This window comes from Silene latifolia, chromosome X, assembly GCF_048544455.1.
Source record: "Silene latifolia isolate original U9 population chromosome X, ASM4854445v1, whole genome shotgun sequence".
In the NCBI taxonomy this organism is placed as follows: Eukaryota; Viridiplantae; Streptophyta; class Magnoliopsida; order Caryophyllales; family Caryophyllaceae; genus Silene; species Silene latifolia.
Window position 1 is genome coordinate 71,227,964 of NC_133537.1, and position 11,944 is coordinate 71,239,907.

An 11,944-nucleotide genomic window follows, 5' to 3' on the forward strand; every position below is an offset into this window, starting at 1 on the left:
TCGTCATGACTGACTATTTTTCAAAATGGATTGAAGCTGAGGCTATGACAGACGTAAAGGAGGCACAAGTGATTTCTTTTATAAAGCGTAACATCATTAGCAGGTTTGGAATACCATCTGAAATCATATGCGACAACGGATCCCAGTTCATATCAGATAACACTAAGGGATTTTGTTCACGTTGGAACATAACGCTAAGGAAGTCTGCTCCCCGATACCCACAAACCAACGGCCAACCAGAATCCAGCAATAAAATCATTGTGGAAAACCTCAAAAATCGGCTGGAGGAGCTAGGAGGTAAGTGGGCAGACGAGTTGCCGTTGGTACTCTGGTCAGACAGGACAACACCGAAAATGGCAACGGGCCAGACGCCATTCAGCCTAGTATATGGGGCAGAAGTAGTGATTCCATCAGAACTTCTGGTACCTACACATAGGTACGGCTGCCAGGCAACAGAGCAGAATCAAGTCGAAATGACTAGGAGCATGGACACAATTGATGAGCTAAGGGAGAGTGCTTACATACGTATGGCGTCATACAAGCAATCTTTAGCCAGAACATATAACAAGAACGTCAAAGTAAGGACCCTTGCGGTAGGGGACCTGGTACTCAGAAGGGTATTTGAGAATACCAAAAATCACATGGCAGGCAAGTTCGCTTACAAGTAGGAAGGACCATATCAGGTCGAGAGCATCGTCAAGAATGGAGCATACAGGTTGATGACCATGCAAGGTCAGATCCTGAACAAACCCTGGAACATCCGTTATCTGAAACAGTCCTTTCTCTGACAAAGTGCTGAACCTTTAGTGTACAGAGGACCTTTCAACAGTCCGTAAAGCAAAAAAAAAAACAACAACAAAAAACAACAAAAAAATTTCAAAAAAAGGGGGTAGGGGTAGTATATGCTTTAGGTGTTGGTTTGCTTTTTAATTTTCTTAAATTTTAGTTTTTCGTTTTACAAAGCAAATTGAGTCATTTTTAAACCGAGTAGTCCAGGCTGTGGCTTCCTGGATCCAGTTGTTGCCATGGAACACCATGAGATAGCACCAGGTAATTTGTACTACTTTGGAATTTTACGCTTCTAGGAAGAAAGGCTTTGAATATTAATGTTGGTTGCTTGTCAGGCAAGGGAAACTCTAAGGGTCCAGCCCCTGCCATGTGGGCTACGAGACGTTTACTAAGTCAGCTACATGGAGAGCATACGGTAGGATGGAGGTAGCAGGGCACGGTGATACTAAGACCATCTGTACCTCACCGTTAATCTCAGTAAATCCGTAGCTACGACGTAGGGCAATACACATAGGTGCATGCACGAAACTACAAACGCTGGAGCCACAAGGAACGCAACATTCCTTGTTAACCGGAAAAGGATAATGAGAGGTACGCTTTAACTAGCTATCCTATTGGTAAGATATTTTACGTCATGGGTAAAATATGTTATCAAACATCTGCCACCAGGGGCAGAGGCTGTGCACTTGGAGCCAGGTCAGCCTCCTGGGTAAATCAGAGTGGGAACAAATCCCAGACACCAAAAGCACAACACAAAGATATAGCAAAAAGGGCCTAAGAGCTAGGCCCAAAAGTAATTCAAAATAAGGACACCTGCTACCTATAGCAGGTGCCACAGTAGTTTCAAGCCTGCACACCGGCAGGCGCAAGCAAACGCAAAAAAAAAAAAAAGAGTTCAAAAGTATAATTACAAAACTTGCACCACGTAGGGCCAAGTTCCCAGAAAATATGATTAAAATTTTTTAAGAGAGGTCAATCCTCTCAACAGATGCACTCTGACCATTGTCTTGCTCCCCATGCTCCATCTGCTCCTCTGATGTAGGTACTTGGACAGCTACAGGAGCCATAGCAGCGCCGCCACCAGCCTCCTCTACTAGGATTTCCTCTACAGCATTGGCCTCAGAGATAGGTCCAGAGATGTCCATGGCAAGGAACTCGGGTTCAGGATTGGCAACCTCAGCATCAGTAGGAAATAGGGCACTCAGATCCATACCATTGGGGAAAGCACAGGCAAATTCCGCCTGCTCCTCCTCCAAATTTCATGAGGTGTGCCTCCCTTCGGTGTAGGCCCGGATGCAGTCAAGCCTCCCCTCAAAGGCGGTGTAGGCTCCCACGTTTTTCGCCAGTTCAGCCATCTCCTCAGCACGAGCCTCAGCCTTGGACAACCTAGTGGTCAGAACACAATTAGCCTCCTGCGTCCTGGCAAGTTGATCCTTGACTACCTCCTTTTCCCTCTTGGTTGCATGGAGTTGCTCCCTCAGTTTAGCACAAGTGGCCATGAGCTCCTTGTTCTTCCTCACGGATGCCAGACATTCAACCTTGGCTCTCTGCAGCATCTTGCGAAGATAAAAGGGACGACTGTAGAGCCTGGGGCACATGAGGAAACCGTCAATCAGAAAGAAAATGGGATATTTTGGACAACAGACGGGGGCTATAGAAAGCAGACTTACGAGGAAGCAATGTTCAGCAGCCAGATCAGTCATCTCCTGAGGATCTGTCTTGTCAAACATACGGGTGTAGGTTGGTGTCAGGAGCCGCTCGAACGAAGGCCAGTAGCTGACACGTTCAGCATCCCCAAGGCCGGCAGGAAGGCAAATTAACTGGTCATCAGCACGGGTAGGGGAACTAGGAGCGCGTGATAGGGGAGTAACCTCAATGGGTTCTGGAATAGGTCTGGGGGCAGATCTCCTTTTGGACGAAGCAGGTGAGGGTGTAGACTCAGATGTCCTTTTCCTTGCCTGACGCATCAAGATATCGGAGGCAGAAGGGCGGTTGCTTCCTACAAACACGCCAAAACACAAATATGAGTATTCAAAGTGGATGGTTGCGGGACCAAGCAAGAGTAAAAAAGAAGCACTTACCAGAAGACATGGTTTCTTCAGCAGTGGAATTATCTAGACCAGAGAGCAGAGCACGAAACAACCTTTGTTCTTCAGGGATGGAGAAGAGCTTGGCAACGGAAACGTCCTCGTCCACAGATTTCTCAGGGTTCTTGAGTTCTGCAGCAAACCACATAGTAAGAAAAGTGAGTAGCAGAGGGAATCACAGAAAGAGACATGCAAGAATACTTACTCTTGGCCCGGATCCAGTGCTCAAAGAGATAGTCAACGTGTATAGGAAGGGATTGAAGCTTGATGAAAAAGAAGTCCTCATACCGACCATCGTCTTTGCCTTTGGCCGCAGACTAAAGAAAGTTTTCAGTCTTTTCCATGGCCCTAAAGGTATATTGGCCATTCCCAAGTGACCGACACTCAAACCTGTGGGCCAGATCTGGTAGCCCGATTTTAGCACCCAGGCTGTTATTGAGAGCAACGGTGGATAGAAGGATCCTCCATGCATATGGGACAATTTGGACCATTTGAAGAGAGTTCAGACGAATAAACTCTTGGATCATTAGGGGGAAAGGAAACCTGAAACCAAGGATGAACGGGTACGTGTACAAGCATATCCACCCCTCGCGGAAGGCGTCAGCTTTCTGACCGGGTCTAGTGATGTGAATCACCACATCATCGCCCAGACCCAAGAGAGCTTTGATTCTGGGGATGTCATTTTGGGTCAAGTGGGAGTCACAGGAATGCAGTTTTTTGAGGATCCCCTGGGAAGGAAAAACATCGTCCTCAACAAGGTCGATGGTGGCGGACGAAGATGCGGTGAAACGGGTTTTTTCCATGGAAAAAATGAAGAAAAGAAGAGAATGGAAGTACCTGGAAGATGGAAGGAGAGGGCGGCGATGACGGCGAGAGGAAAAGGGGGAGACGAATTTTGGGAATCGAGGTTTTGAGGGTTTTAAGGAGATGCAAATGATTGATGAGAGAGAAAAAAAGGGTGGGTGAGATTAAATAGGAGGAAGTAGGTGGGAGTTTAAAATGTGGATTAAAAAGAAGTATGCGGGAAGTCATTCAACGGTACACTGCAATTTCCCGCTCAAAATAAGTAGGGATAGACTTTCGCGAAAAATTGGGGGCAAGCTGTTAGGCCCAAATTCTCGATATGGGCTGAGCCGGGGAAGCAGGTCAGGGGGCAGAGTAGTCAGGAGCTAGAGCAAGGGTGGCGGGCGTTGAAGACGTAGGCCCGGATTTGGTGATTTACCTATGTGAGAATACTATAAGGAAATCCTACCACTTGCCATATTCCGAGGAAGGAAAGTCCTACCTTGTGCCAGATTAGGAATACTTGGTGAAGAAGCAAGGAACCCTAGTGTGGACATGGGCCCACGGGGGCGCTTGGGAAAACAAGCGTTTGCATTTGTGGAGTCGCCACCAATTTATTGTGGAAAATTGGAAACCGTTCGAATACCTCATGCCATGTCAAGACACAAAGTAGTGACATGAACACCAAGAACTCGTTACCCTTAGCATTCTATGCCTAGAATGACTCTCGTGGATGCCATTGAACATGGATGTTCATAGAGATCTGGAGTAAGGGGTGAGGGTACGTATTAGGAAGCTCTTTTGATCGAACACGTAATCCTGCCCGCCTCGATAGCGGCCTCTACTAATGATTCGGGAAATTGTCTATACTTGATATATCGTCGATTATATGCATGCAATGCAACATCCAAGTTTTAATCCTAACATGTGAAGATTTAACTAAGTCGGTGAACAATTAATTTAGCATACAATAAATGTCAAAGTAGGGATTTAAGCTCAATTATATGTGAAGCATACAAATGATACAATAAAAGAAATACAATAAAATACAATAATGAAAATTACAATAATTACAATGGATTCAATTGATTTACGTCGAAAATACTTCCAAAACGTTTAATTTGAGAAAGAAAAGAATAAAGGAATAAGCGAACAGGAATTAGGCGATAATACGATTAATAGTTAATTAAATACATAAGCTAATTAAACTAGGTCAAGGCAGAACGGAAGTTCAGAGACAGAAATCATCCTAGAACAGGCGCGGCAGAGCTGCACCCTCTGGAAGAGGCGCAGCAGTTGCTGCGTCTGTTCCAAGGGTGAGGTCTGGCTGTGAAGCCGGAACTGCAAATCGTTAATATTCGTTAGTGAATTTAAGGATTGATTATGATATTAGACTCGGATGAAAGTGATTTATTGTGTTAATTACATGCAAATGAGTCATAAAAGTAATAAAACATGGATGAGACGAACGCAAACGAATTAATTACATGAACGAAGGATTGATTAGTGACATAGGTGAACTAAATAGGTTAAATATGACAAATTAACGACGAATAGGACAATAGACAGATGGAAATATACCAAAGATCGAATTCCAGAAACTCAATATGAAAGAATCGAATCTCTACAACCCGGATTGATTTTAATGACGAAAACCCGCAAATATTGGATTACTTGGGATTTAAGTCGGGATTAACGGTGAATTATACGCATTAATGATGATAAACAATATACATGTGAAATTATTGCGCTTGTATGTCAAAGAATTGAAGAACAAACGAAAACAAATAACGAACAATGAATTGACAGAGGACGAAGGAAGAAGAAAAGAAGCAGGAAATGCGGCAGCCTCACGAAGAGGCGCAGCAGGTGCTGCGTCCTTTCAAAGAGGCGCAGCAGTTGCTGCGTCCTTTCTCGACGGTCATCTTCTGGTAATCCGTAAAAAGGGTTTTAAAGCATGGTTTTATAAATCGGTTTTAAGAAGTATTTTCGACATAAACCTTACATTAATGATACAAAAAGTAAATAACAATAATAAAAGAGAGATTTACACCCTCAGACTTACATGTTTGACGAAACGAGATGAACTAAGTTTATGATTAGTGATGCTCTACTCGAATGTAACGAAAGTGCCCTCGTAAGAGGAAAACGATTAAGATTAATTAAATTGATTGATGTGGAGGTGGTCAAATTGGTCGGTCATGCAAACGAGGCTGGTACTCAAAAGAATCTGAGCTTACGTGGTCGAATTTTCAAGCACGTAGACGCCAAAAAGTAAGAACGTGGTCTAGAATGCAAAGGGAGAAGAGAAGGGCGGACACTCGCGTGAGAAATATGAGGAGCGAAGGCACCTATTTATACTAATCACGTGGAAGAATAGGGTTTTCGGATAAACTTTGGAAGTGAAGCTCGAAAAGATATGAAAAGATACAAAAAATACGCAGAAAAGGACCTGGGAAGAGGCGCAGCAGTCACTGCGTCTCTTGGAAGAGGCGCAGCACCTGCTGCGTCTGTTCCCAAGTGGTTTCCTCCTGCGGAAGAAAGATTTCCGTGTTTGGTCTATGGAATGACGGGATAATCTTATTTTCCTTAATATTTTGTATGAATATTACGGGAAATACTTTACCAAATAATAAAAGATTGTGAAAGATTTATAAAATATGGAATAGAAATATCCGGAACATTCCAGAACATTCTGACTCGAGACTTGGCGGTTATTAGAAAATGAAGACGGTTTTAGGCCCGGACTCCAAATGTACTCTAATTATTGTCAAAACGACCGTATCGGCGGGTAGATGACAACTAAGAGGTAGACATCAGTGTTTGAGCAATCACTTGACAATAAACTTACGAACTGTCACAAATCGTTCCGCGTACCAAACATGCGGCCCAATCATCACCGGGTGGTTTGCGGAAGGTGCAGAAATGAGGTATCTACAGAGCCCCCACTTTGACTGAGGCTTGGACAAGGCAAAAGTCAAAGTATAGCCATTAGGTCAATCAAAGATTACAACCTGACGACTATGGCGACGCGAGGCGGCTCAAGGGGTCTGAGCCAAGGACCTGTCGTCGGGAACATTTTAGAGTCTGTCGACTATCGGGGAGGGTCGTTTAAAGTCCATTAGACTACGTAAGGAGGCTCGCCAGCCATAATAAGAGATCATACCTGAAACTTCTTGAGAGACGTTTCCGGAGGTGCATAAGAGCTAAGGGTAAGTGTAGGAGCTAAAGGATAAGCGTAGGAGCTAAAGGGTAAGTAAGGATTTTGCTAGGGTGTGGGATCCCAAAGGAAAGCATCAATGGGAAGGAGGCCCAAAATGTAATTTCAAACTGAGGGGTAACTAAGGCTTGAGTGTAAGAACTCTGCTGGTCTGGGAACTTCTGGAGAACGACACCTTTATCGCACTCCGCGGGGAAACAAGAAATATCGTGAGTAGCAGGACACAGGCGGGAACTGCTGGGAGAAATCTGCTTGGGTAGTCTTCAAACAAACTTCAGAAGAACTCGAGAAGGACGATTGTATGTCGCGAACTCTCGTTGGGAAAAATCTTATCAGGAATTTATCTCCATGTCTCAAGAGGGATTGTCTATCCGCTTATTCTCGCTGGGGGAATATAATGGAGGTGTGTCGAAACATCTGTCGGGGAATACTTGCTCGTTGTGACAAGCAAGGTCTTGGAAGCAATAAATAATGTATAACAGTCTGCAGTTGTCTTAGAAATGCGGGTCTGAACGAAGAATAATCGTCAAACGGACCAAAAAAGATAAAATGGAAACGGGGAAGAGGCGCACCAAAGATGGGCCCACAAATAACGAACTCATAACGAATTTTTGAAAATTCGTATGAAGGGAAGTTAAGGAAGAGGCGCAGCAAGAGCTGCGTCTCTTGGAATAGGCGCAGCACCAGCTGCGTCTGTTCCTTAGTGTGTCTTTTCTGCGTAAAAACGCGATGAAACAGAGGGTTTCATTCATTTGTTTCGAAACATAAATTCATCCATTTCTCTCTCAAACTTCAACCATTTCCGCCAAAATTTGATCCAAAAGCTTGCATTCGCCATGACTAATCGAGGTATGTATATCATTCTTACATTAAACTTCTATAACGGACGAATTGGATCGACAAAATTTGAGGTTTTCAACCCTAAAATGTCGAATATTTGGGGCTTTTTCCCCAAAAATGTCGAAAATTTGGGGCTTTTCCCCCAAATTATCTTGCCTTGTAAAATTGACCATGTAAATGGCTAATTGGTAGTATAAGGATCATAACCATGTATTTGTTTCGACTTTTTGTTGAGTTTTGAGCATTTGAGTGAAATTGAGACGGTTTCACAGCTAAATCGTAAATCGCTTCGAAAATGGCCTTAGGCTTGCCCATTTGCGATGAAACTTGACATTTGGAATCCTTGAATGATGGGTAAACTTCCTACCATCTCAGAATTTTGGTTTGTGACGGCTTTTTCAGGGCACTTTTCTAGGGCATAATCGTCGTTATAACGAAATGCTGCCGAAATTTCGACTTGAACCCATGACTAGGCTTCAACTTAGGCTGGACTTAACCCAAATTATCACATGAGTGATCGGGTTTGTGGGAATACGCCCAAAGATGGCGAGAAAAGAGGGATTTCGGGGCTTCTAAAACTCGAAAATCCCCTAATCAAGGCTCGTCGTCACTTGACGCGGCCTAAAATTACTTTAATTTTGCAGGTGACGAGGCTTCTACCTCTGAGAGAGCTCCCATGGAGATAGACACTGCTGTTGACGCTTCTCGTGCTCTCGAGGAGGCTTTTGCTGCGGCTAGGGCAGCCGGGGAGGTTGTTGAGGACGAAATCCTCGAGGAGCAGGTTGCTGAGGAGGAGGAGGCCCCGAGACGGGCCAACGTGGGGCGAGGAGGTCGCCAGCTGAGGGGAGCACCTTCGTGGGCTAAAACCTGGGACAGCAGGCACTTGCTTTGGGCGGCGGAGGGTCACCTGTCCTATAGGACGGTGAAGAGCTTGGTAACCTTGAATTCCTTACTCATCACTCATATTCTTTCGTTTAATTCGCTCCAATTTCTTTCCCAATTTCATTCAAACTAAAGATAGCTTTTGTTTCAAATCACAATAGGAGGCCGAGAACATCAGATCGTTCTCGGGCTACACGACGGCTATGGAGTGCTACGAGAGGCTGTCGGCGGAGGAGCGGGCCATGATCGAGCGTGGAGCATTCGGCGCCCTGGTGCAGGCTTGAAGGGATATCGCGAAGAGGAAGCTGCGAGCTAACCTCAGCCTGGTCCGCGCTTTCTTGGACCGATTCTGGGATACGACTTCCACTTTTCACATGCCTTTTGGTGAGGTGGAAGTCACGTTGGAGGACTACGACATGATCTCTGGGCTGCCGTGTGGGACCGAGGAGGTGGAGTGGCCGGAGACTGCCATGAGGTTGGACTCGGCCGAGGCTAGGAGGTTGATCGGCTGGAACTTGGCACCGAAGGCTATTACAGTGCCTGGTTTGGTGCCTAGTTCTTATGTCCGAGACTACTTTGCGGAGAAGACCCCGGCGCTGGTGGTGATCGACGGGAGAGAGACGGCTCCTCCTCGCTGTACAGCTGAGCAGAGAATCCGCTTGTGGCTCTGGTGGTTCTTGTCTTCGATCTACCTCGGAGACAAGGTAGAGAGGCTGTCGACGAAGCTTCTTCCCTTCCTTTCTGACCTGAGCTCCCTAGGGCGTTGGGAATGGGTCACTGCTGGTTTTGTGGTCCTCATTCGCTTCATGAGGGCCATGGTTCGTCCAGAGTTAATGGAGAAGGGGACTTCTCCTGGTGCTGTCGGCCCTGGACTACTGTTGGAGGTATGAATCTTCATTTGGACTAATAATCACTTCTTTTCCTTATTGAATCACGAAAGATCATTATTGACTATCTTGCTTCGCAGGCGTGGGTGTACTCCTACTTTCCGAGCCTCTCGCGCAAGAGGACGGAGCCGCTGGAGATGGCCTATCCCGTTGTGAGGGATTGGGTGATGTGTCGCACGAGGAGCAAGCGTTCCTCTCACGGTGTCTACCGGCGGGACGTGAACGCTCTTCAGCTGGACAGCGTGAGCATCTCACTTATATTCGTTTTGCTTCTTTATTACTTTTACCGATCATAAGAATGATTTCTTGCTTGTCTTTACCCAGTGGGTGCCCACGCCTTGGGCGGAGTACGCTGGCGCTCCTCCTTTTGTGGCTGAGGTCCTTCGACCTAGGAGCTCAAGCCGGTTGCTGTTGCGGACGTTGATGGGTCCTGTGTGGTACTTGGGCGAGCGCTTGGCTCGTCAGTGCTCTCGGGATGTCTTGACGGTTCCCATCAATCCTCCTAGGACGATGTTCAGGGAGCCTTCTGAGGCTGAGAGGGAGGCTGACTTGGCTGGCGTTGGTGGTGACGCCCTTCTTCTTCCTGGTGAGGACTACTCGGCGTTCCTCTATGGGAGGTTGGCGTACTGGCCGGTTGTGGTAAGTGCTTTTATCCTTCTTTATTTTGATTTTTGAGAACGCGATGAAAGATCATCGATTAATGAGAATCACTTGACTTTGCAGGAGGTCGAGGCGGTGGGCATCGAGCCCCCAGAGTACCCCGAGACCCTCGAGTACACTGACGCGACCGGGAGGACGACGATCTCCGAGCTGCGTGACTTTGACGTAGTTGTGACGGATGCTGGCCTGGACGACTGGCAGCATCTGATTCGGAGGGTGAGCCTCTAATTTGTATGATTTTCTTGTGTAAGAACACGTTTGATTGTATTTATCCCATTATTAAGAACTTCTTATTTGAAAATGCAGGTTGCGCCGTCCAGGTTTGTGGCGTTATGGAGGGTGACCAACCGGCTGCGAGCTACTGCCATCGAGGCACTTGTCGGCGGTCGAGGTCGTCAGGTATGAACCTTTCTTCATTTTTGAATTTTCTTATTTTCTTATGATTGAAATGAAGTGATTGACATGAGCCAATTTTGTTGCTTGCAGAGGGAGCGGGAGCTTGCCCAGTCTTGGGAGGAGACAGCTCGTCTGCTGAGAGAGCTCGAGGTCCGTGACGCCGAGGTTGCTGCTCTCGAGGCGAGAGTTGCGGAGTTAGGGGCGACCAGCAGTAGTTTTGTTATTTGTTGTTTTTGTTGGCTGTATTTTGCACATTTGAACTTTTAGGACCTACATTTTGGACATTTGGACTTTGCTTGGGGCTCGAGCCCCCAGTTTGTTGTACATATCCCTTTTTGGTTGGATATGATGGCCTGAGTGCCTTTGCTGCTGGGTTGTGTTGCTTGTACCTGCAGGTTAACTTTGAACAGGTTTGGTAGATGACGGTTTACGCCGTCATGGTGCCGAAATTTACATAGAAATCACATAGAACATGTAAGCATACATATGGCCTAAATTAGTGCAAAACAAATGACTTGAAAATGCAAAAATGCAAAAAAATTGCCGGAAATGACCGGACGGTAGGGAGGGTTCCCCCTAAAAAAATAAAACAATAAAAACGTATAAGTTTGAAATGGAAAGTGAAATGATTTCCTGAAAAGAAAATTAAAAGAAATGTACAAGTGTGTTAAAATGACGAAAATGTCGATATTGTCTCGAAATGCGCATCCGCGAAATTAGGAAACACGAAATATGGCAATTTTGACGTATTTACCAAAATAATAACCCATATGAATAGGAAATTATTCGCTAAGGAATTTAGGAAAGATCCAACGCGGAAAATCACAGAAACAATGCTGAGGAAGAGGCGCAGCAGGTGCTGCACCTATTCCCAGGTGTTTCCGTCCTGGCGGATTTTAGGAAACAGATTTTAGTATAAATAGAGACGTCGATAGAGATTTCATTCACATAATTCTTCTGTCTCTTCCTCGTCTTATTACATAAAGTCCTCAAAAACAAACATTCATCATGAATACTTTAGAGATTCGCCTAAAAGAGTGGACCAACGAGTTTTCCAACATGGAAAAACATGACATGGGTGCTTATAATCTTGGATCATTGTTGAGTTTGAAGCTCATAAAGGTGGTCAAACCATTCCTAGATGCTTGTCTTGATTATTGGGACCCGAACTATCATGTCTTTGCTTTCCCCGGAGGTGACATTTGCCCATTTCCTGAAGAAATTGCTGCGATCGGTGGGTGGGACCCAGAACACTTGCCTGCTATTCCTTCTACTTCACAAGGGTATAAGAACAAATTTAGAGACTTGCTCGGATTGACAAGAATTGAGGTGGACCGTCTAGTGACCTCGAAAGGAGTGCGAATGTTGGACTTTATTGACCGATTCATTAACAAGGCCGA